Source organism: Phyllostomus discolor, chromosome 13 (assembly GCF_004126475.2).
Source record: "Phyllostomus discolor isolate MPI-MPIP mPhyDis1 chromosome 13, mPhyDis1.pri.v3, whole genome shotgun sequence".
Classification (NCBI taxonomy): domain Eukaryota; kingdom Metazoa; phylum Chordata; class Mammalia; order Chiroptera; family Phyllostomidae; genus Phyllostomus; species Phyllostomus discolor.
In genome coordinates this window covers 14,669,645-14,693,476 of record NC_040915.2, presented here as the reverse complement: position 1 = coordinate 14,693,476, position 23,832 = coordinate 14,669,645, and the positions used below count along the sequence as shown (strand labels likewise).

General features: G+C 45.5%; 1 long non-coding RNA gene across 2 annotated transcripts; it reads right to left on the bottom strand.

Annotated features, from left to right (window-relative positions):
* Window positions 1-4,744: 4,744 nt before the first annotated feature.
* LOC118498058 lies at window positions 4,745-23,774 on the bottom strand. 2 transcript variants are annotated; one of them, XR_004900583.1, is made up of 3 exons: window positions 23,590-23,774; window positions 18,426-18,493; window positions 4,745-4,911 (listed from the first exon to the last, which is right to left on the bottom strand). It is a non-coding gene; the product is annotated as an uncharacterized LOC118498058 (long non-coding RNA). The 2 variants fall into 2 exon arrangements; XR_004900582.1 differs by lacking the exon at window positions 4,745-4,911 and adding an exon at window positions 12,026-12,037.
* Between the last annotated feature and the right edge of the window lie 58 nt (window positions 23,775-23,832).

Sequence of the window (23,832 nt, the reverse complement as noted above, 5' to 3'; positions counted from 1 at the left end):
TGAATGAATGCATGAACGAACGAACGAGCTAGATCAGTTCACATGCTGTAGCGCTTTGATAAAAGGGTCATATTCTAGAAAGGGCTTTCTATGGGGAGGACCCGCAGGGCAGGTGACCAGCTGACTTGGGAACTGAAGGGTGAAGAAGCAGCCCCAACCCTGCAAAGAATTGGTTGAGGAGTCCCTGGGACCACCTGAAGAACACTCAGGGGCTTACCTCTTGGATACACTTATTACCGCTATTATCATTCCCTGTTTATTTGCCTGTGTCCTTTACTGGTCGGTGAGCACGAAGGCTGAAAAGACAGAGCCACAGTGACATCCAAGATAGAGACCTGGGTCCTTCTGCTGTAATAACCAGGGCAAGCTCCTTCCCCGCCCCACGCCTCAGTTTCCTCATCTGGAAAATGAGAACACTGAAAGAAATTCAGTAGTTTGCACTCTGGGCTATGCTAGGATTACCCAGGGAGGCTTTCAAAAACACTCCTCCCCGATCCCGCCTCAGACTAAGAGTATCCAACTCTGGTCATGGAGTCTGGGCGCTGGCATTTTTTTAAACTTTTTTTTTTTTACTTTTATTGATTCTTAGAGAGAAAGGCAGAAAAAGGGAGAGAGAGAGAAGCACTGATTTGTTGTTCCATTTACTTATGCACCCATTGGTTGATTCTTGTATGTTCTCTGATCAGACTGAACCCACAGTTTTGGCATAATGGGATGACACTCCAACTGACTGACCTACCTGCCCAGGGCTTGAGCATTGGCATTTTTTAAAGATTTCATTTACTTATTTTTAGACAGAGTGGGAGGGAGAGAGAAAGAGATGAAGAGAAACATCAGTGTGTGATTGCCTCTCACGGGTCCCCCATCGCAGACCTGGCCCACAACCCAGGTATGTGCCCTGACTGGGAATCGAACTGGCGACCCTTTGGTTTGCAGGCTGGCACTCAGTCCACTGAGCCACACCAGCCAGGGCTAGCATTGGCATTTTTTTAAAGGATCTCTGGGTGAGTTTAGTGTACAGTCAGGGTTAAAAGCCAGTGACCTAAGTGACCTGTAAAGTGTGAGTTTAAAGCGCCATGAGAGCTACTTGGGTTCAGGGTATAATCAGCACATAATCTTGTGCTTAGCATCCACTAACTGTATCATAAACCAAATATGCTATGTTTATATTTTATTTTATAACATTTAAGTCACAAAGAAAACCCCTGCCAAATTATATAGGTACTACTATTCCTTTTTATGGATGAGAAAACTAAGTTACAAAGAAGATACAAAATTTGGTCAAGGGTATGCAGCTAGCTAACAAATGGTCTTGCCTGAATCCTCTAAGCTGCAGTGCCTCTCCAGCGACAAGGAGCAAACTTTTACCTAACAGACTTGTATATCACACCAGTAGCTTCCAAGAGAAAATAATGAGGTGCTTTAGGACCGCTCATACATCTTGGATGGAGGCAGGCAGCTGGCCTGGATGACCTCTGGGCATTCTGACAGCCCCAAAGTATGCCTGGCCAGAGTGCAGGTCCCGTGTGAGAGGCTGTAACTCTAAGAGGACAGACTTCTAAATTTCTCTGCATTGATCCTCTTGGTCATTTTCAAAAATGGTTCCCCCAAAATGTGCAGTTTTGCTTTAACCAGATGGAAGAATGATTTGGCTGGGTGAGAAGGAGAGAACTGCACCCCAGCATGGCCAGGGTAGCCTATAATCACCCATGCCCACATTCTCATGTATGGGACCCGCCACTGCCCTATTCACCTTGACCGTCTTCACATTGAAGCAGGTCCTGAGGCAGGACCCAGAGGAGGCATGGTAAGTGGGAGCTGAAACCAGTTCCCCAGGGAAGTAAAAGCCCTGTTAAAACAGATAATAAAAGAAAAGAGGATCTAGTTTTACAGTGGAACATTATGCTGCTGTTAAAAAAGAGAAGAGAGCTGCACAGACAAACTAGAGAGATGCCTGTGGTGTACAAGGTACACAATAGGACCTCCTTACTGATATTTATGTGAGCACCACACACATGGGCAGAGGGACAAAGAGGAGAAACGAGCAGAACCATTGGGAAGGACAGACTCCATACTGTTGCTGATGATACCTGGGCCAACACCTGGGGGTGGCAGGGGAGGAGGCACTGTGATGGAATGTGTTATATTAATGGTGTGCTTTCATTTCTCTATATTAATGATAACAATCATGTATTATTTTTTAAGATAAAACTACTTCTATATAAATAACAACAATAAATATTAAAAGGGAAAGTATAAAAACCCACCCTGGGAACAGTCTCCAGGGTTGACTCCTGGCAATGCCATCTTTGCAGATTTTCCCAGTGGGGGTGAGCGGTCCCACCGCTCTTCCACAGTTGTCTTCTCCTCAGTGTGGCACTCTTGTGGCCGTCTCGTACCTGGTCAGCTGCCTCTGCTCTCATCAGTGAGTGCCCCACAGAAGGTGGATCTGAGAGCTGCCAGCTCCAACTGATGTAAGAAATGACAAAGCTCATCTGAGAGGGAAAAACTGCCAGAGGTGCTACTTGGCAGTAGAGGGGGGTACAGAGAGTGGCATTGGTATTCCAGGGCTCTGGCTTCTCTGTGTGTCTACCTGTTGTTCTGGAAGCTGAGAAATGGGCCTGACAGACCAAGACCTGATGAGAAACAACAGTGCTTTGCGGTGAGAACCTTACTCCAGAAATCCCCAAAGTTGGGGCAGTGGTCCACTTGCAACCCAGAACTGTCTCTGCTAGTGAGGGCTTGGTAACTCAGCAAATTTGTGGCTGGTGTGACCAGCACAAGGTCATCCTCTAAGGAGGAATTGTTGGGCAGTTCTATACTTTCTTTTATTCATGTTTTCTTAGATCTTTGCCGTTTATAAATAGCGTGATGTCCTGGTGAAGAACATGAGGTAAAGGACAGAGAACCCAGTGAATTCTCAGCACTAGCACCCTCACTAAGCCTCAGTTTCCTCTGCTCTAAAATGGGAATAATAATAATACTATTTACCTCAAAGAGTTTTTTAGTAAAAATTAACTGAGATAATACAGGAAAAGTCTCTAACTCTGCACCTGGCACACATAGTTATGGTAATCCTTGGCTTTATAACTAACAGTAACGAGATTCAAGGCAGTTATTAACTGTACCTTTCAAGTGAGAATAAGGTAGGTACCTGAGCATTGTGGCTTATCAGCCTTCACACACTTACTAGCTTAAAACATCTCAGACATAAGTCTGAGTGTTGGCCTCTAGAATTAAAGGTGTTTCAGAAGACCTGTATCTTGCATGGTTGAGCTATTACTGCATTCAAAAATTATCATCTTCAGCCCTGGCTGGAGTGGCTCAGTGAACTGAGTGCTGGCTTGTGAACCAAAGGTTCACCAGTTCGATTCCCAGTCTAGGGCACATGCCTCGGTTGCAGGCAGGTCTTTGGTGGGGAGAGCATGAGAGGCAAGCGCACATTGATGTTTCCCTCTCTCTCTTCTTCCTCCTCTGTCTAAATATAAATAAATACAATCTTTAAAAAAATTATCACCTTCAGCTGCAGTCATTCAGTAAGGCCCTGTGTACATAGGCCCTCGTGCCAGATACATACAGATAAAGAGAAATTATATTCCTTCCTTCCCTTCACCTAGGCCTGATGATCTTCGAGTCTTCCCAAATCCCTTAGAATTAGGAATCCTTTCATTTTCTAACTTCTGCTCCTGCCTTCCTCCGTCTACGTAGGAGAAAGAAAGTTTCTAGAGTAGGAGGCTTAAACTAACTGATGGGCCATTAGCAGCATAACAAAGCAAAAGGAATTTTCCAGGTCACCAGCCAACAACTTTAGATAAGTATTTAAAATTCACTCACTTAGTGGGAGACAAAGAGGTTGATCAGGAGTGGGCGGGGAAGGGTTTCTCCCAGCTGATGAACTGAGCAATGCCCTTTCTGATGGCCAGCAAAACCAGTGAACACCACAACACGCTGCTTGGCTTCTGTTATCATTGTAGTTGGAACGCAGGTATGAAAAAGAAAACAACCATCTGTCTGCTGAATTCATAAATAAAAGGTTCTGCTTGGCTTCACATTTAGGGAACACCTGGATCCCTGCTCTGGCTTTGACCATGATTTGCTAAAATATTATAACATACCCATAAATTTCTTCTGAGCTCTCTGAACAATCCCTCTCCCTCTCCATCGCTCTCTCTCCCGTGCACACTCACACACCCATAACCGGCCTTATTCCAGCTGTGACAAGTTCAGCAGGAGAGGAGCCACGCTCATGCTGTGCTTCCCCCATCCCATGCTTGCATTTAAAAAATTTATTTCTTCGTAGTCTGGAAGTCATTGGTGAAGGCAGTTTCAGCACTTAATTGGAAAGCAGACCTGTTCTAGTAGAATATTCTTCCAGGGATCACCTTTGCTGCTGAAGGAAGAATGACCGGCAGAGTCATGATGAAACTTCACCGCTGGGCCGCACATCCCCTCCCTACACGACTCTCCCCTCCCCCACAGCACGCTGCCCCAGAACCGTTCCTTGCCATAGGCCTTAAGTTCCTACAAATTCTTGACCCTGGGGGCCCCACCAAATTGCACAAGGCTGCTTAAGTAGTAGTTATACACATTTCTAGACATTTCTGGACTCTTTTCAAAGGAACGCAAAATATGAAAAAGAGAGTAAAACTGTTGTTTCTTATTGAAGCCAATCAAAATGTTGCTCAAAAGGGTCCCTAAGATTCAATGTTTGAAAAAATTTCTATTTTAGAATATCATCCTATTATTCATCTAAGGAACTCTGGTGATATAATGATGTCCAACTCCTTGCTGTGCATGTAGAAGACTTTTTGATCCAACCCCCCCTACCTGAACGCCATTCGGTTACTCCCATGGTGTCTCCTCGCTGGATTTGCTCTTCCGTTTTGTTGGGGCAGGTCCTCTACCGGCTTCCTGGGAAGAGATACATGGGAAGCACATTTTTTGAGACCTTGCATATCTGAACACCTCTTTCCTTTATTCTTTTTTCACATTTTGATTGGTAGTTTCACTAGGTATAAAATTCTAGGTTGTAAATCATTCCCCAACAAGTCTAGGCCTCTCTAGTGTCCAGGTCTTTGAATGAGAAACATCCTTTTGCATGGAAGACATAGCCCCGCCCAACCCCCTGCCCTTATGTAGCTTAACACCTCCTCATTCTTGTCAAGGAAACTTCCCTGCCCAGCCACCTGCCCCTCCTAGTTGGGCAGATATCCCTCTTAGTCCCTCCCACAACACCTGGGTATTCTCCCTCGATACACTTATCACGCCCTCTTAACCTCACCTGTTTATTTGTCTGTGTCCTTTACTAGGTTGTGCACATGAAAGCTAAAAATATAGAGCCACAGTGACACTCAGTGAATATTTGTAGAATAAAGGAATAAATCAAAGGTTGTAATCGTAATTTTTATTACAATATACAATTGCTAATAAAATATTTGACAAATGCCCTTCCCAGTTGGTGCATGCTCTGGATTTGTGGGGTAAAGAACAGGATTAGTCTGGGGGAAGAAATGCCTCCTTGGTACTAGGAGCATAGAAAGGACCCTTATAATTTCTCGTTCAATATTTGCTTTCCATGAGGACAGGGACCAGGTCTGCCCTACTCACTTCTGTGTTCCCAACAACTAGACCATAATGACAGTTTAATAAAGAGCTGCTGAATGAATGAACTTGTCCAAAGGGAGTCCTATGCATTGTACCGCCGAGAAAACTAAGAGAGAAAAAGTCTCTACGCTGTCTTACAGTCTTGGGAAATGTGTAGTTTGGGATAAAAACTCAATTCATCATCTCTTCCCACCTCACCTCAAAAGAAAACCAGAACCTTCCCCCAGTTCCCTGTTCCAGATACAGGCATTCCCTTCTTAACCACCTGGATTTGAAGCCCCAGAATTATTTAGCTTGGACCCTCTTCTCCGTAGTCTGTTTCTTTTCAATCATCAAGTCCCATGCCTCCTCCCTCTTTACAGCAATTTTCACACTGAGTCTCCTTTTTCATTCCCCTTGCTATTATCCCCATTGAGGCCCCCAACACCCACACCTAAGTTTTCACATGGCTCCCTCCTTCGCTCCGAGTCGCTTTGACTCCTCTGTGAGATTAATGTCTCGGAAGCATCACTTTTCCGTGTCTCTTTACCACCCAAAACACCTTCAGAGGCTCTTCATTTCCTTCCACATTAAGTCACAACTTCTCTGCCAGTTTTTAACCTTCAGAATTACTCCTAATGCTTTGTTTTTCCCTCCCGACGCACACCAGCTCACGTATCACACATATACAACTCACTCGGACCAGAGAGATGTTTCACTGTCTCAGAGCAGACTTGATGCAGTTCGCGCCTTCTCTTCTCTGGAGTATTCTCCTCACCCTTCTCTTAATTCAATCCATCCTTCCAGACCTGGTTTAAATCTTTCCTCCTCCAACATGCCTTCACTGACAACTTCAAGCCTTGCTGATGTCCCCAACTTTAAAATCCAAATAGTATTTAATCATCTTTGCAGCCCAATTAAACCCAGATACATACCTTAAATAAGACTATACAGTCTACATTGGTTAGTGTGGTTTTCCCAACTACCTGGCAGCTCACAGATGGCAAAGATATAAGGATGCCCTGTTCCTGCACCTAAGGGCCGCTTAAAGGTCAACATATAATAGTATTCAGGAGGTAATAAGAGGGCTGCCTCCAGAAACAGACAGACCTGGGTTAATCCCAGTCCTAGCAATTACTGTGTACATTTGGGCAAATATTTGTGTCGCTTAGTACTGGCTAAGGGATTAGACCCTCTGAGCCTCTGTATCTTCATCTGTAAAAATAGAACGATAACACTGCTACCTCCTAGGGTTGCTGTGAAGATTAAATGAGATAATGCTAAGTAAAGAAATTTGCACTTTGCTTTGATACATGTACTCAATATGCTAGCTATTGTTATAAAAGACTCGAATCCCTGCTCTTGGAGTTGAATTTTGGCCTTGAGTTTGCTTAAGACTTTCTGTCACCGACTCAGCCTTGCACACAGTGATTTCCTTCCACTCCCTACCTCTGTGTCTGCCCTTTTCTGATGAAAGCACATCTCTGCAAGCAGTGGCTGGGGGCAAGTCCCACCATTCCAGGGCATCTCCGGCCCCACTTCTTCATCCCTCCTGCCCTCAGCATTCTTGGATTCATTGCAGAATTCTTTGGGTGGGAGCCTGTGATCTGTGAACCTTCTGAAGCTGTTCTTTCTTCCACTTTGTCTTTATTATTGTCATTGTATTATAAAAGCAATGCATGCTTATCATTTTAAAAAGAAAGTACAGAAGAGTGTAAAGAACCAAAGTCTCACTCCCCACCCCCACCTCCATTCCTACTCTCCGGAAGTAACCAGTTAGCAGTTTCTCCTGTGTATTCGCAGACAGCATCCCTGGCCATACAAACAAACATACGCAGGCACAGACACTGGTCTGTGGCTTGCTTTCTTCACTGAACAACCAGTCTTGAACACCTTGCTGTATCCACACCTGACAGATCCACCACACACTGTGCAATGGCAACTTAGATTTCTTTTGTAGAAAGCAGCTATCATTGATTTCATGATGGGTTTTCATACCCCCCCCCCCATGTGGGTATGCTACTGCTAAGATACTTGGATGAACACCCTTGCATAGATATCTCTGTGGACCACTTCAGTCTCTAAGGCTTCTGATGGCCAGATCAGAAGCAGGCTGGGGGTGAGTCTTCAAGTTTGGCTCTAACTCCTGAGTTCTCCATCCACACACACAACATTCAGTTCTGAGACCCACTGACTCACTGGTCAGCAGCATGAGCACCTTCCTCCTGACCTCAAAATAGAAGAAAGAGGTCACTGGACTGTTTCTTCTTGAGCCTGCATAATAGGAGTTCACAGAATCCATGTTTCTCCCTTTTTCTGGGAGCAAAGAGGAAACCCCGAGCATCAGGGAACAGCACTGTAGAACCCAGCTGTGTTCCCAGGTAGCCCTGAGGAGGCCCCCACCCCCACCCCCACCCTGCACCGCCTCAGAGGAAGGAAACACATCTTTGGTTCATGAGACACAACCCCAGCTGTTTTTCTCAGTGGGGCTGGGAGGGATGTTGATGTAACAACAAGGACAGTAGCTGAGACAGGCTTCAGGTGGTGGCTGGGAGGAGGTGAACACACAGGGCTTTCATCAGCAGTGACTCGGCATTATTATCCCAACCCACATCCGTCCCTTGACTCCGTGTCCTTTCTCAGGCCAAGGACAGGATGGAATGGCAGGAACTGGGACTTCTTATCTGTTGCTCAGCATGACTCATGGAGGACCCCAAGCCAGACACTTACTGTACTCTGGGAGAAGCCTCAGGGGCCTGAGGGAACTGGGGCTGGAAAAAGGTGCAACTGGGCTATGTCCAAGTTGCTTACTTATAGCTCTGGGGCCCACAGTGAGTTACCAAACCTTCCTAAGCCTCAGTTAGCCCATGCCCCTACCTGTAAAAAAGCAAAAGCAACACCAGCAGTCTCTGTCTTCTTCTGTCCTTGAGAGCAGGAGGTACCCCAAGTACTTAACACAGGACATGGCGTTACAAAAGCAGTCAATAAATCTTTGATATTTGCTTCACTGGTATCTCCCTCTTGCCTAGTATAGTAGTGCCCAATTCAGAGTAGGTGCTTAATTAAGACATTTTTTTTTCAATGAACGAATGAATGTCTTCATTTCTGGAGAGCAGACAGGAAAATTGCAAAATGACCCCCAAGGTCTCTCCAACCTCACATCACCCCATTCTGTTCTTTAGAACTGTGGTAGCTCAGTGATAATGTGGTCTGGTTTTTCACTTGATTTTCCTCTGTCTCTCTCCCTCTTTCCCTTTCTGGCTTCCTAGGAGAAAAGATGTTCTATTCTTCCTAGCTTGTCCTGAAGGGCCAGCTACATAAGACAAAGAAGCTCAGCGCAACGGTCCTGGAATGCAGGCTCACCTTAGAGTTTTAAAGAGAAACCGAGCCCTGGGACCATGGAATATCAGAGGAAGGAGGAAAGGAGATTCATGTACGCATTCAATAAATATGTACCTGGAGTGTCTCCTCTGTTTGGAAGGGAAACCGAAACCCTGCTCCCTGGCCCTGGCCTCCACTCTCTCACCATGCTGCATTCGCCTCGACCCTGAACACCCAGCCTCCACCTCCGCTGAAGGGGCTTCTGTGTAGGCGATCCCCAGGAGTTCCCACTGCTAATCCAGGTGCTCCTTCCACCATTTTTGTTCCTCACTAGCTCTTTCTGCACCTTTCTCCTCCTTCGGTTTCCCTGGGAGAAACTATTCTTCTGTTGTCTTCCTGTCTCCTTTCTCAGTCCCTAATTCTTACCTTCTATTATGGGATGAATCGTGTCCTCCACCCAAATCCACGTGTTGAAGCCCTAATCCCTTGCACCTCAGAATGTAACTACTGGGTGATAGGGTCTTTAAAAAGTAATTAATGAGGTGCTCAGGGTGGCCCCAACCCACTGTGACTGCTGTCCTCATAGGAGGAGATGAGGACATTGGCAGAAGGCGGGTCCTGGGGAGACAGAGAGGAGCCCGTCTACAAGCCAAGGAGAGAGACCTCGGAAGAAGCCAACCCTGTCAGAATTTTGATCTCTGACTTCTAGACTCCAGAATGGTGAGAAAATAAATTTTTCTTGCTTAGGCCGCCCAGTCTGAGGAACTTTGTTACGGTAAACCTGGCAAACTAACACATCCCCTGTATTGTGGGACACAGTCATTCCCCCCGCACAGGCCATTCTCCTCCATAAACCCATCTCCACAGCTCAAACTATCGTGCCTGCCCTCCCCAGTCTCCCATTCAAGTCAACACGCCCACACCGGGACCCGCACACATCCAGAGTCCAGCTCTGAGTTCCAACTGCTCGCCAGACAAGTCCTCCTGAACAGTTTGGCCAATTCTCAAACCTCCAGAGTTCTAGAACCACAGAATGTCTGAAGGCGGTCTGTCCGACTACCTTGTGTTACAGATTAGGAAACTGGGGCACTAAACAAAACAAACAGAAAACAAATTGCTTTCTCTCTCTGACTTCCCTATTCCTAAGAACACCCTCCATCTGGTCCGCACTCAGAAATGTGGAGGCATGGGTGGTGAACCCACGACATAATATACAGATGATGTATTATGGAATGGTGCCCCTGAAACCTTGCATGTGATTATTTCATTAACCAATGTCACTCCAACTAGTTCAGTTGTTAAAAATGTAGAGTCACCTTTTATTCCGCCCTCTCTTTCACCCCTCATAGCCAACTGAGGAACTTCCACTGAATTCTAAAGCCACTGTTGTCCATTGTTCTGGTTTTACCTCGCCCCAGATGGACTGTTGCAGCACAGGCTCATTTAAGGAAGTACTGAGATCTTAGGCCTCGGTCGTCTGCGCTGTTAGGAAGGTGGAATAGCATTGAGCGTAAGAGCATAAGCACTAGACACTCGCGTGGGTTCGGGTCTTGGTTTCATCCTGTGGACTTAGGCAAGTTTCCTGAGCTCCAAAATGAAGACAAAAACTGTAACTATATCCCAGGGTTTTTGCAAAAATTCAACATGGATCTGAATCCAGTGTGGTCTGGCCTCACAACTCTTTGTATTCCATCATGCTACCTCTTTCTCTGGGAATGTAAAGGAATCGGTTCACTTTCTGACAGTTTTCTGACAGTTTTCTGACAGTATGGCGGCCAAAACACCCTGGATGACCTTCCCAATAAAAACAGTTCCAAACGTTGAATAACATTTACATAATGTTTAATTTTTTTTCAAAAATGCCTGCTGAATAGGCAAAATAGTAAGGAGTATACAGAGGCCAAAAAAAGAAATGAAAAGGGAACTCTGGAACATAAGTGAGTGCCCAAGACAGCTTAGACCGAGGATATCTGCCAAGTTTGGTGATCTGAAGCTTCCATTTCGATGGCTACAAAGAATGAGGGGGACAGGAGGTAGAGCTGGAACTCGCAAACAGTCAGAAGGCTAAGAGAAGCCCCTCCAAAGGGTCTACAAAGAGTTACAACCTCTGTGTGCGAGGAGTGAGAGGGAAATTCATGGTATAGAAGGGGCATCAAGGAAACCTGTTTGACCAACTTTGATACCTGATGAGGGAATGAAAAAATCTCCCCTGAAAGTTCACATAACTGAGCCTGCCTTCATGCCGTCCATGAGTTTTTAGACTGAATTCATTCTACCTGTACCCTATGCAATCTGAAAAACCTGAAGCAGAAAATTATTCCTACTTTGAGCTTGAAGGAGCTCAAGGTAGGAATAAACCCTAGTAACAGGTAAAAGCAAATAAAAATCCCCTCTTAAGGGCCTGCAATTTCAACCTATGTCTCAAGAAATGCCCACTAAATTCCAAGAAATCGGACCTTAAGTTAAAAATCACAAAACACACCAAGAAACAGGTGCCATAGGTGAGAACTAGCAGAAACAACAGAGACCATAATCAGACCCACAAAAATATGAGATGTAGAATTATCAAGTATAGAATATGAATAGGCGTATTAATATATTTTAGGAAATAAATGTGAGCTTTAAATATATTAGCCAGGAGCTAAAGACTATAAAAGGCAATCAAGCCAATTTGAAAAATAAAATAAAATAAAATAAAATAAAATAAAAACGAGATTGGATTAAATAGCAGACTAGATATTGTTAAAGGCAGAATATGTTTATTGGAAGACAGTTAGGAAGAAATCCAGAAGGTGATCCAGAGATACAAAGAGATAATGAACTATATATATGAATAATTCTTCATATAAAGAATTGTGTACATGACACTGGAGGGTACAATGAGGTGGTCTTTCAGCAGCCACAATGGAAGCCAGAAGGGTCTCTTTAATGTGCTGACAAAATAAGTGGCAATCAGAATTTTATTCAAGAATTTTAAATATGAGGGTGAAAGACAGTCATTTTCAAACCAAAAAAAAAAAATGGAGAGAATTTAGTTCCAACAGAACCTTACTTCAGGAAATTCTAAAGGATTAATTTCAGACAGGAGGATGGCAATTGACTGTATAAAGAAGCAATAATAATCTCACCTGTCCTGAGAAAACAAAAAGAATGAAAACATGAACTACAACAGAATATAAATGGGGGAGCAGGTGGGAGGCATAGACTTAAGGGTTAAAGTTAAAGTAGTTTAAAGTCCATGTACTGCATTAAGAGGGTAAAAATTGTAATTAATTTTTAAATATGAGGTGTGTCCAGAAAGTATTCAGCCATGTACTATGAAAAATAGATACATGGATTGAAGAAGATACAAGAAATATCGTACACAGGACAATGACCCTCAGTCCCCTTCAAAGTAAGCACCTTGGGACCTGACATATTTCTCCCAATCGCCATTAGCTTCTCTGTGGGACTTTCTTGAATCTCATTAATGGTCTAAAATCTCTTCCCTTCCAAAAGTGATTTTCATTTTGGGAAAAGCCAGTAGTTGCAGGGTGCCAAATCTGGGCTGCAGGGGGACTGCGTCACCTGGGTGATTTGATGTTTCACCAAAAAACACTGCACGAGATGTGATGTATGAGCGGGCGCATTGTTGTGATGAAGCTGCCAACCACCAGTTGCCCACAGCTGTGGCCTTCTGAATCATTTGAACAGTATCCACAGAGGCATGTTCAAGCTTATGCAAAATTCGATGTACATTCATTGCTCTACTCACTCAGCCATTTTGAATGTAATGGCCACACCGTACACATGCTCACTCAACAGTGTCTACTGCTCCCACTGACTAGTACAGTGAGTTGTCATTGTTCACGCTTGCGCATTCCAGTCCACCCTCCTTGGCTGCCAGGTTACAGTGATATATCACACAAACCATTCTCATTATATCAACAATGGCTGGACTTTTTCTGGATCTAGGGGATCCATTAAAAGAATAGACAGAAAGACAGTAACTTTCAAGGCAATCGATGGGGAAAAAATGGGGTGCATTTAAAAACAAACAAACAAAAAAAACCTTTGATCCATAAGACAAAAAAGTAGAAGGGCAAACAAAAAAATTCCCAGAGCACAGGAGAGGTCGGTACACATGTGCAAGGGGAGGGGTACATGAAATCCCTGCACCTTTGCACCTTCCTCTCAGCTTTATTACAATGTAATCTAAAACTTCTTGGAAACAAACAAACAAACCAGTCTTACACACACACACACACACACACACACACACACACACACACAGGACAAACACCACAAAATGAAATACAAAAAAACCCCTAACTATTTCAGGAACTGTCAATTCTTATATAAATGCATGCAAACTGAAATATACTGCTCTGCATTGGAAAAAAAAAACAACAAAGCTTGTCAGACTGGCTAGAAAAAAAATCCAGTTAAAAATGTGCTTGTTATGAGTAAAACAAATGAGTTAGGTTAAGTAGCTGCTAAAGTCTGCTTCTGCTTTGTCCAGCCAATGTGATTTCTCCATCAAGTCAAATAGAACAAATTCGATCATTTGAGGAGACTCTGATAAAGGAATGGTTTGCAAACGTGGGGAGAGTGCATAGAAACCAGAGGGAGCATGCAACACCCTAAAACCGGGAAAACCAGCATTCCATTGTCACCTCCGGGGCTGAAGGGCCAAAGAAGGCTGGGAAGTTATCAGAACCTACCCTGGCTCCTTCTGATCTACTTTCCGCACTGCAGCCAGAATAACACACTCCCTTGAATACACTCATCTACAGCTTCAAGCCTTTTCGTGGCAACCCGTAGTCCTCGAGAAGGATTAAATTATATATCCTACCATAGCCCTCAAAACTTTTAGTGATCTGTCCCCTCTGCCATATCTCTGGCTTTCTCTCAGACCAGAGTCCACCTCATTTTCAGCCCTGCAGTCACAGCGGCTTTCTCCGACATCCCTGGATTACCATGCATACTCCCTCCCACCTCAGGACCTTTGCATTTGCTGTTTACTGCCTGGAATACTTTTCATCCCACTCTTCAAACCCATTTTGTCACCACTCATCCTCTTATGCTGAGCTCAAGTGTCATGTACTAGAGGAATTTTCCCAGAGTCACAGCCTTCATTACATGCCTTCAGGGTGTCAATACATCTCCTGCAGACCTAGTACCATCCACAGATGTAAAGTCAATCAAATCAGAGAACAGGATGTAGATTTTATTAATCAAAGGAAATACGCTTGATTTAATTCCCATTGTAATTTTTAAGATTTTTTTATTTTTAGAAAGAGGGGAAGGGAGGGAGAAAGAGAGAGAGAGAGAGAAACACATTGATGTGTGGTTGCCTCCTGTGTGCAGACAGTTCCTGCAGCATCAAATTTCTTTCTGTGGCTCACATATACCACTGGGGACCCACCCACAACCCAGGCACGTGCCCTAAACTGGGAATTGAACTGGCGACCCTTTGGTTCCCAGGCCAGTGCTCAGTCCACAGAGCCACACCAGCCAGGGCCCATTGTTGTCATTTTCTATTTATATTTGTGCAATTGTTTGATTGATGTATGTCCCACTAGACTGGAAGCGCCATGAGGGCAAAAATGGCATCTTTTTTGCTCACTGCTGTATAGTGCCTGGCACCTAACAGAAGTTTAATAAATTTCAATAAAGAAATGAAAACATCCTTACTAAGAGAAGGGCACTTGGCCCAGAAACAAGTGTTATATACCCTAAGAAGCTTTGCCCAGTTTCATTACTCAATTTGCATTCATTCACTCACAGATCGTTAACATGACATTACTCTGTATCAGACAGAATTAAAGGCAGCTCCTACAAAGGCCTTTCCTGAATGGAAAAACACTCCCTGGGCTGCCTGCACGCCCAGAACGGGGTGAGAGAACGGGGTGGGAGAGCCTCCAAGCCAGGATAGTGGATGGTATCTCAGTGAATCTAGCGGGCATCAAGGCGGAGGACAGGCAGTGCCGCCCCATTCCTGGCCCACCAGATGCACGGAGGAAGCAGATGAGTCTTTCCAAGGGCCCCAAATGGCAGCAGGACCAAACCAGTGGCACCCAAACGACTGAACTGTGGGCATTTTGGTAAAGTGGGGCTGAAAGAGCTGAGTTTGGTTGGCTCCAGACAATTGCTAACACAGAGAAAATCCTCTGTCTTGAAGGTCCCATTTGGGAAAGGAACCAAAAGCATTTCCTTTGATTAATAAAATCTACATCCTGTTCTCTGATGTGACTGACTTTACACGTGGATGGTAATGGCTCTGCGCTTTGGCTTTCTCGTCCTCATTGAGGAGGAACATTTTTAGATTCTTTAAGAGCATCAATAATAACAATAATAGCAGTAGCAGCAACTAACATTTATTGAACATCACTCTATGCCAGACTCTCTGCTAAGTTTTATATATGTATGTATGTTTTAAAGATTTTATTTATTTATTTTTGGAAAGAGGGTAAAGAAGGGGAGAAATGGAGGAAGAGAAACATCCACGCGAGAAAGAAACATCAACTGGTTGCCTCTCATATGTACCCCAACCAGGGACTGAACCCCCAACCCAGGCATGTGTCCTGACCAGGGATCAAACTGGCGACCTTTTGCTTTGTGACATAATTCTGAACCGACTGAGCCACAGCAGAGTGTGCATATATATTATTTTAATCCTCATGTAAATTAGCTCCCATTGCTTACAACTCTCCAATGACTTCCACTGATGCTAAAATAAAATGGAAACCCTTTACCACGGTCTTCAAGGCCCTACAGGACCTGGCCCGGGCCTATTTCTGCCACCTTTTCTCAAATAGCCCTTCTGCTCAGACAGTTCCTGCAGCATCCAATTTCTTTCTGCAGCTCACATATACCAAGCTTGCTCCTGCCTGGTGGCCACTGCACCAGCCACCCCTTCTGCCTGGAGTGCTCTTCCCTCAGATCCATCCATGGCTGCCTCCTTCTGGTCATCTGGGCCACAGCTCCGTTACTGCCTCCCTGCTTCCCCTACCACCCCTAAAGCCATGGCCTCACCACAGCTCCCTGTTGTATCGTCTCCACAGCACGTATCTGAAATTACCTTCATGACTTGTTTGCTCTGTTATTACCTGTCTCCCCTAACTAGAACATACATTCCATGTGGGCAAAGCCTCTTTTGTCCTGTTCATGCCAGAATTCTCAGTACCCAGAACAGTGTCTAACATGCACTAGGCATTCTACAAACAACATAAAGGAACAGGTGAAAGACCCTGTGAGATAAGAGCTACTCTACTTACACTTACTTTATAGATGAAGGACCTGAGGCTCAGTGACAGTGCAGGTGACTTGGCCAAGGTCATGGAGGTGACAGGTAAACAGAGGACCAAATCCAGGCCTAGCTGGCTATAAAGACTTATCCTCTCAATTGCTGCACAGACTTGAGATTCATCCCATGAATCATGTCATGCACCCCACCCCATATCTATCCTTTGCACAGAACTGGTCCAAGAGCTAGGCAGCAAGGAGGCATTGATTAAGGCAGTGCAGAGTGTGAATTAGTGCAACCATTCTGGATAACTGTTTAGAAATACCTACTAAAGCTGAATCAGGCCTCAGTATATATCCACAGATGTACAAACATGTATCCAACAAAAGCCATGTAAAAGAATGTTCACAGAAGCAGTATTATTAAAAGCAAACACTGGAGCCCTGTTCGAGGCGGCTTAGTGGTTAGAGTGTTGTCCCATAAACCTAAAGGTGGTGGGTTTGATTCCTGGCCAGGGTACATGCTAAGGTTGTGGGTTTGGCTCCTGGTTGGGGCTCATGTGATAGGCAACCAATCAATGTTTCTCTTTCACATCAATATTTCTGTCATTCTCCCTCACCCCCTCCCTCTCTCTCTAAAAGCAATGTAAAAATGTCCTTGGGTAAGGATAAAAAAGAAAACAAACAAACAAACAAACAAACATAGGAGATAATCTAAATGCCCGTAAGTACTAAAATGAATAAGTATACAGTAGCATAGCCATTATAATGGAATATTATACAGCAATGAAAAAGAAAGTTCAACTACATGTAATACTGTGAATAAATTTCACCAAAAAAAGTATCTACTGTATAATTCCATTTATAGAAAGACAAAAAAAGTGGGCTAAATTTAGTGCTAAAAATCAAGATAGTGATCATCTTTATGTGTAGAGGCAGGGTATGCGGTAGTTGACAGCCACAGTAGCATGAGTGAGGCCTACAAAATGCTGGTAATGTTTCTTCTTGGCCCAGAGGCTCTTTCCACAGTTGTGTTCACTTTGTGAAAATTCATTGAGTTGTACACTTCTCACTTACACACTTTTCTGAATGTACTTATGTTGAATCACATGAAATTGTCATCTTCATACAACCATGAAAAGTGGTTGAATATCAGCAGTTTCATATTGTTCAACTAATGTTATACTTCAATAAAAAGATTAATTAAGAAAAAAAATCCCACTCAGTTGAATTGCTTTGCACATGACTGTAAAAACTAGTTTTGAGAAAGAGCCTGTGCCTTCTGAGAGCTCCCTGGCAGGTGGTAAACAGGCTCAGCATGGTTGTAAATTCCTCCCCAGTGCCTGAGGCTGGTGCACTTGGCTGTGTGCTCCAGAGTCCAGAGCCTGGGCCAGCCCCAGTGTGGTGCAAGTCGGTTGGAAGAGGCCAGCATGTCTTCAAGCAGAGACGAGCAAATGCATTCTCAGACCCGAGGAGTCAGGGTTCCTGGAACATACCAGTCTGTGCCTGCCCTGGTCTTTGCGCCTCACCATGCCCTCCTTCCTGGGCATTGGCCTGGCTCTCATTCTTCAGACTTTAGATTGCCCAGAGAGGCTTTCCTCGACTTCCCTAAGGAGACAGCTCCTTCCTACAATCGCTGTTACATCCCTTTATGTCACAATCCTCTGGTGGATTTGACCAATGTCTGAAATTACATTATTACTTGAGTGTTTGCTTTTAATTATCTGCTCCCCTCATTAAACTAATTAGGGATTTCTATAACTTATTTGCTGTTTTTTGTTGTATTTTTTTAAATTGATTTGAGGGAGAGAGAGAGAAACCCTGATTTGTTATTCCACCCACCTATGCATTTACTGGTTGCTTCTTGTATGTAAGTGCCCTGACCAGGGGTCGAACCCACAGCCTTGGTGTATTGGACGATGCCCTAACTAACTGAGCTACCCAGCCAGGGCACTTATCTGCTGTTTTATCCTCAGGGCCTGGCATGGTCCCTGGCATCTAGAAGGTGCTTAACTATTGGTTGAATGAATGAATGAATGAATGACTAAATGAGATAGTATCAATGAAGCCCAGGGGAGAAAGGTGGCCCAAGCATACCTGTTAAGTCAGGAAGAAGGGAACAGACCCCATCTGTCTCATGCAGTATGAAAACCAAGACTGGACTCTAGAAAGTCACTGACTCTCCAGAGGCCACACATCCAACTCCTTATCCCCTGGTACTTCTCCCAGGGTCCCCATCCTGGTTACCAGGGAATTGCTATGATTTGCAAGCAAGGACCAAAGGGGCTACTTACTATTGGCTGTTTTTTTCTTCTCTCCTGTTCTATGCTCACACTGGTTGTCCTGGATCGAGCTTCCACATCTGAAATGGACAGAGTACTTGCATTTTATGTGCATTTGAACTGGGCCATACATTCATAAAAATCTTGATTCTGTTGCCAAAGCTGATACTATGCAAATCTGATTTTACATTCAAGCTGATGAAGAAATCACTCTTGAATTACGTAAGGTCAGGAATGCTTCTTTTGTAATATATTCCATTGCCCTGTTCAGCAGAATGAAAACAAGTGTCTTGGAGGAAGGATGGAGAAGAGGAAGCTAGTGATCTGTACTATCATAACCAAGTTAAAATCTTTACAATTTCCCTTTTACACAGAACAATGAGAGGACCACAAAAATAGCTATGCACCTGGCTCTGAGCTAAGGCACTTGAAAAACGTCATGTGTTTAGTGCTCACAACAATCCTTAGAAGCAGATACTATGACTATCCCTTTTACAGCAGAACCCTGAAGACATGAAGAATTATGCAAACTCACCAAGTGTGTAATATCCTCTTCCCTGATACCGAAACACCATCATTCAGCATATAGTCAGCATTATGTTATATTCTCTGCTACCACGGATATTCAAGCATCTATGTTGGCCATGGTTAAACTCAACTCTTTGGTGAACCAAATATACCTAGCCACACAGCTGAAAATACCACAGCTTTCGCCCTGCAAATGTTGTACTAGTTAAAGCGGCAATGATGGTCATACTACTATCATTTTACCTATTCCTTAATAAAGAAAACTTGGCACTTTAGATTGTTTTTTTCTTTCTGAGGGTTTTAAAAATATATATATTTTATTTATTTATTTTTAGAGAGGGGAAGGGAAGAAGAGAGGAAGAGAAACATCAACGTGTGGTTGCCTCTCGCATGCCCCCTGCTAGGGACCTGGCCTGCAATCCAGGCATGTGCCCTGACTGGGAATCAAACCAACAGCCTTTTGGTTTGCAGGCCAGAGCTGAATCCAATGAGCCACACCAGCCAAGGCATCTTTCTGTGGTTTTGATGCACCCAGATAAATGGGTTCCTCTTAGAATTCTAACTTATTCCTTACATCAAAATGGCTGGCTATATCAAATAATCATCTAAATGTGTGTTCGGCATTTACAGTGTGCCAGAAGCTGTTCTAAGGGCTTTATGTGCATTATTCCATTCAAGTTCTACTCAACTCTTGGTGGTAAGTATACTATCAGCTATCATAGTACAAAGGAGGAAACTGAGGCATGCAAGATTTGAGTAACTTGTCCATAGCTACAGAGCTTAAAAGGGTAGTGCTGAAGCCCAGCAGTCTGCAGTCAGTGCATGCCCATGTGTCTTTCAGGCTCTCCGGCCTCCAACACTGAAACAGCTGAACACACTGGTCCAGACAGCCTAGGGGCTACTGCCACAACAGAGTTCTAAACTGGGGCCTGATGCACCCTCACTTACTCACAGGACCAGGGTCCCCCTGGCTATCTTCAGCTGCTCTGGCTTTCCCCACAGCTCCTCCCAGCTTCTGGGCCTTCTACCACTGAGCCCAGCCTGGCTGAGTCTGTGTTCTGCCAGATCTGAGCTACAGAGAAACGGCCAGGACTCCCAGGCTGTGCCCCCTCCTTTTTCTCTCTGTACTCTCTAATGCGCCATTGCCGTTAACTGTGATCAAATCATTCTTTGATCAACTTTTCTTTAATGCCTATTTCCTCTACTTCACTATAAACAGAGGTGGTCCCAGAATTTCCATGTAGGTGGGGGGTAAGTAATCTGGGTTGGGGGACTTGGCTTTCAGTGTTTCGTACCTGACAGAAGGCTGAGAAACATCAATTGACTATAGAAATGAACGAAGGTGCTGCACCCCACCCCTGCTGCCACCACGGTGTCATCACTAATTGTGAGTTCAATGAGGGCAACAATAGTGTTCATCTCTTTTATCACTGTAACCCCAACACCTTGGCACTGTGTGTGACACACAGGAAGTGAGCAATAACTTTTTTGTGACATTAATAAATATTAAAACAGAGCCTCTGACTTCTTATCTGAAAAAGAGCAATGATAAGGCCCAGAACACAGCTTTTTAAAGCAGCAGTATGTAGGAAAACACGCGGGGCACAGGTCTGGGGCACAGGTCTGGCGCACAGTAAGTACTCCATAAGTGTCTGTCATTGAATTGGAATTCCTGCCTCTCCTCACTCACACTAACTCAGCTCCCAGGTCCTGACCAGGCCAGGAGCTTAATAAGAGGGCAAAGCCCAGAACTAAACCCACTCTACTTTCCTTGCCTCAGTCTGGTGGGGGTGAAGACATCTACACTGAAGTTGGGGTGAAAAACTGTAATTAGCAGGGGCAGGAATGCAAGGTTGTTAGGATTTGCCTGCAGCAGAAAAGTTATACCTGGGGAAGAGACTGAGCCGGTTTGGAATGAACAAAGTCAGATGAAGTAGCAAAAAAAAAAAAAAAATCCAGCACAGGTCTACTGGCTGCCCAATCCAAAAGAATGGATGTGGTACCTTAAACCTGTTAGGGAAAAAATGTTTTGCATTCCCCCACCATTTGCTATTCTGTCCCCTCACCCACTAGGGTTTGGACTGTTAGAGGGGCTTAAAACACAAATCAGACTGTGTCGCAACCCTTCTCAAAACCCATTAAGATGATCATATCTGAACTCCTCAGTGGGCCAACTTCAACCTTGCTCATCAGGCATGGCCACAGAGGCCTCTGGTCAGCACCTCCAGGCCATGCTTGCCCCACACAGCCACTCCACTCAGGCTCCCTCTGCCTGACATGTCTCCTCAACCACCCTCAGGCTCACTCTTTTGTTTTCTGGACTCAAGTCATAACCCCAAGCTCTCTCTTGGAAAGATACTCTTTGGTGCCCAAATTAAAATCAGGTCCTTCTGCCCATTCACCCACAGCCCAGGACCGCATTTACTTTTCCCTCCTAGCACTTGTCTGGCCTCAGATCTCTGTCTGTCCCTCTAAAAGACTATGAGCTCCTCAAGGGCAGGGAGGGCTGTCTGTCTCTCACCAGTGAGTCCCCAGAATCAGGGCAGGTGCTAGCACAGAATATATCAATGAATGAATGAATGAATGAATGAATTTCTTTTTCATAACAATTGCCCCAGATCTCTCCTCCCTTTAGCTCCCAAGTAAGAGCCGAATATGGTCCCCAGTACCCTCCTAGACACTGAATCACACTGGCCTCAGGCATCACAGGCTCCTCCCAGCTCAAAACTGGGGGCTCATTCATCTTCTCACCATCCTACCAGGCCTAAGGTCTCCTTACCTCCTCCTTCAGGAAAGCTGAGCAAGACCAGAAATGGAAGGAACACTACCTCTTGGATAATTTCTCTAATAAAAGACACAGAACAGTGAATCCCCCAGTACCCCGACTTTCTTCCACAGTTTAGAAAGGATTTATTTATTCCCATCCTTTTTGATTGTTTGAGCAAGGCCCACGTGTGAGCACTGGATGGAAAATTACTGCTCCAACCTTCCTTTCTTAACATGCTTGAATGCCTTGCAAGAAACAGGTTTTTAGGTTTGTGATGCTGAGAGGGGTAGTAGCAAAGTAGAAAGAACAAAATTGCAGAGGTCTGGAAAATCAGCACTAGAATTTACTAGATCTTCCATTTAGGAGGTGCAGATATCTTGGCCTCAATTTCTGTATCTGATGAACGGGAATAATGATACTGAACTTTAATTAAGACCTTTAAAGGGAAGACCTGAACAACTATAAAATACTCTGTTGTCCTCGTATAGAGTTTTTCTTCTTGGCTTTAAGGAAGGTCTTGGCCCTGAAGGATGACTGAGGTTCCCCTAGGGAGGGCCTGCTCTCCCAGTAGATGAGTGAGTCAATCGCACTGTAAAGCTGCATCTGAGTAGGGAAAAAAGCATTTTAGACCGGGGCTCGGTGACCTTGGGTTCTGCTCTGGGTTTGCAAAATGTTCCTCGGTTGCCTGTCTCCAGAGCCCCAGCCCAAGGCCTGTCATCGGCTCCTCTGACAAGAGCCAAGCACAGTCCTATGGTGGCGTAGTTAGAAAAAGACAGCCTCACAACCTTCCGGTGAAGCCAGAATACCAGCAAGACAAATCGCACTGGGGATTCGGGCCTCGGCCCAGCTCTTATCCCCGCATCAAAGCGACCCCCTACCCCTGACTCCCCTGAGGCTACAGCCTCCTCGGTTCCTGGGCGGAGCTGGGCCTGCTGCGAGGGCTCCCCACCTTGCCTGGGTTAGGCCTAATGGCGGGACCTTTTCTTTTCACTGATACGCTCTTCTGCTGATACGTTCCCCACCCTCCCCACCCCCCGCCCCGGCCCCCTACATTAACTGCAAAGAAAAGATTCCTGGCCATTTCCATTTCCTCTGCGGCTCAAGAGCCCTGTTATTTAATCTCGCGGCCACCCCGGCAGCATCCTCTGCGCGGCCGGCCCCACCCATCCACCTGGCCAACTCGCCGCCGCTCCCGTTTCTCCGGAGGGGAGTTGGTGGGGGTGGTTAGGGAAAGGCGACTACTGCAGCGGAGGGCAGTGGCCGTCGGTAGACAGAGGCTCTCAGCCCCGCATCCTGAGGGCTGGGAAACGTACGGGGATGCACAGGGGGGCAGCTAGTCAGTGCAGCAAAGATCGGACGGCCGCCGGGGCACTGCGGACCTTACATTGGGGCGAAGCGAAAATGTTGCTGCGAGAAGAGAGCCAGGTCTCCTCCGCGGAGTAGCCACCATGGCCCTTGGGGGGTATTGGGGCCGGAAGAGGCCTCGGCCCTGTCACTGTCCACACCCAAGAAAAGGGGGGAGGGGTGGTCTGCACTCCAGGGAGACTCAGCCTCAGGAAAGGAACTAGATTCACTCTGTAACCCCCACTCCGCCCCTGTTTGATATGGGCGTTTGACGTTTTCTTAATTTCGAGTAAGCGCGCTTCAAGACCCCTCCCCCGACGCCGCTAGTCTAGAGAAAGAGAAGGCCCCCACCAGGGGCCTTCCCGTTCCCCGCCCCCAAGACTGCCTGCGGCGGGTAGAGATCTCTAAATTTAGGTGTGTCCTCACCCGCCCAACTCTCGGCCTAAGACCCAGAGGCCGCAGCGCCCCCGCCCCCCCTCCCCCCGAGACACTGACGGTTCTGGCCCTGGCCCGCAGTGGCGTGAAGGTGGCCTTTACCTCCTCTCGCAGGCTGGGAGGGGGCACAGTTCGCGCAGCTGAGCCAGCTGCGGCAGTTGCCGCCGCCCTCCATTCATTTAATTAAAAAAAAAAAAAAAAAAAAGGCAACAACCTCCACCCCTCTGTAAAAAACGACGGCCCCTGGAGGAGCGAGAGTCAGCCCCAGCAATCACGGGTTAAGTTCTTTTCCGGCCCCCCATTCATAAAAAAAAAAAAAAGCGCAGCGCATGCGCGCGCGGGGGT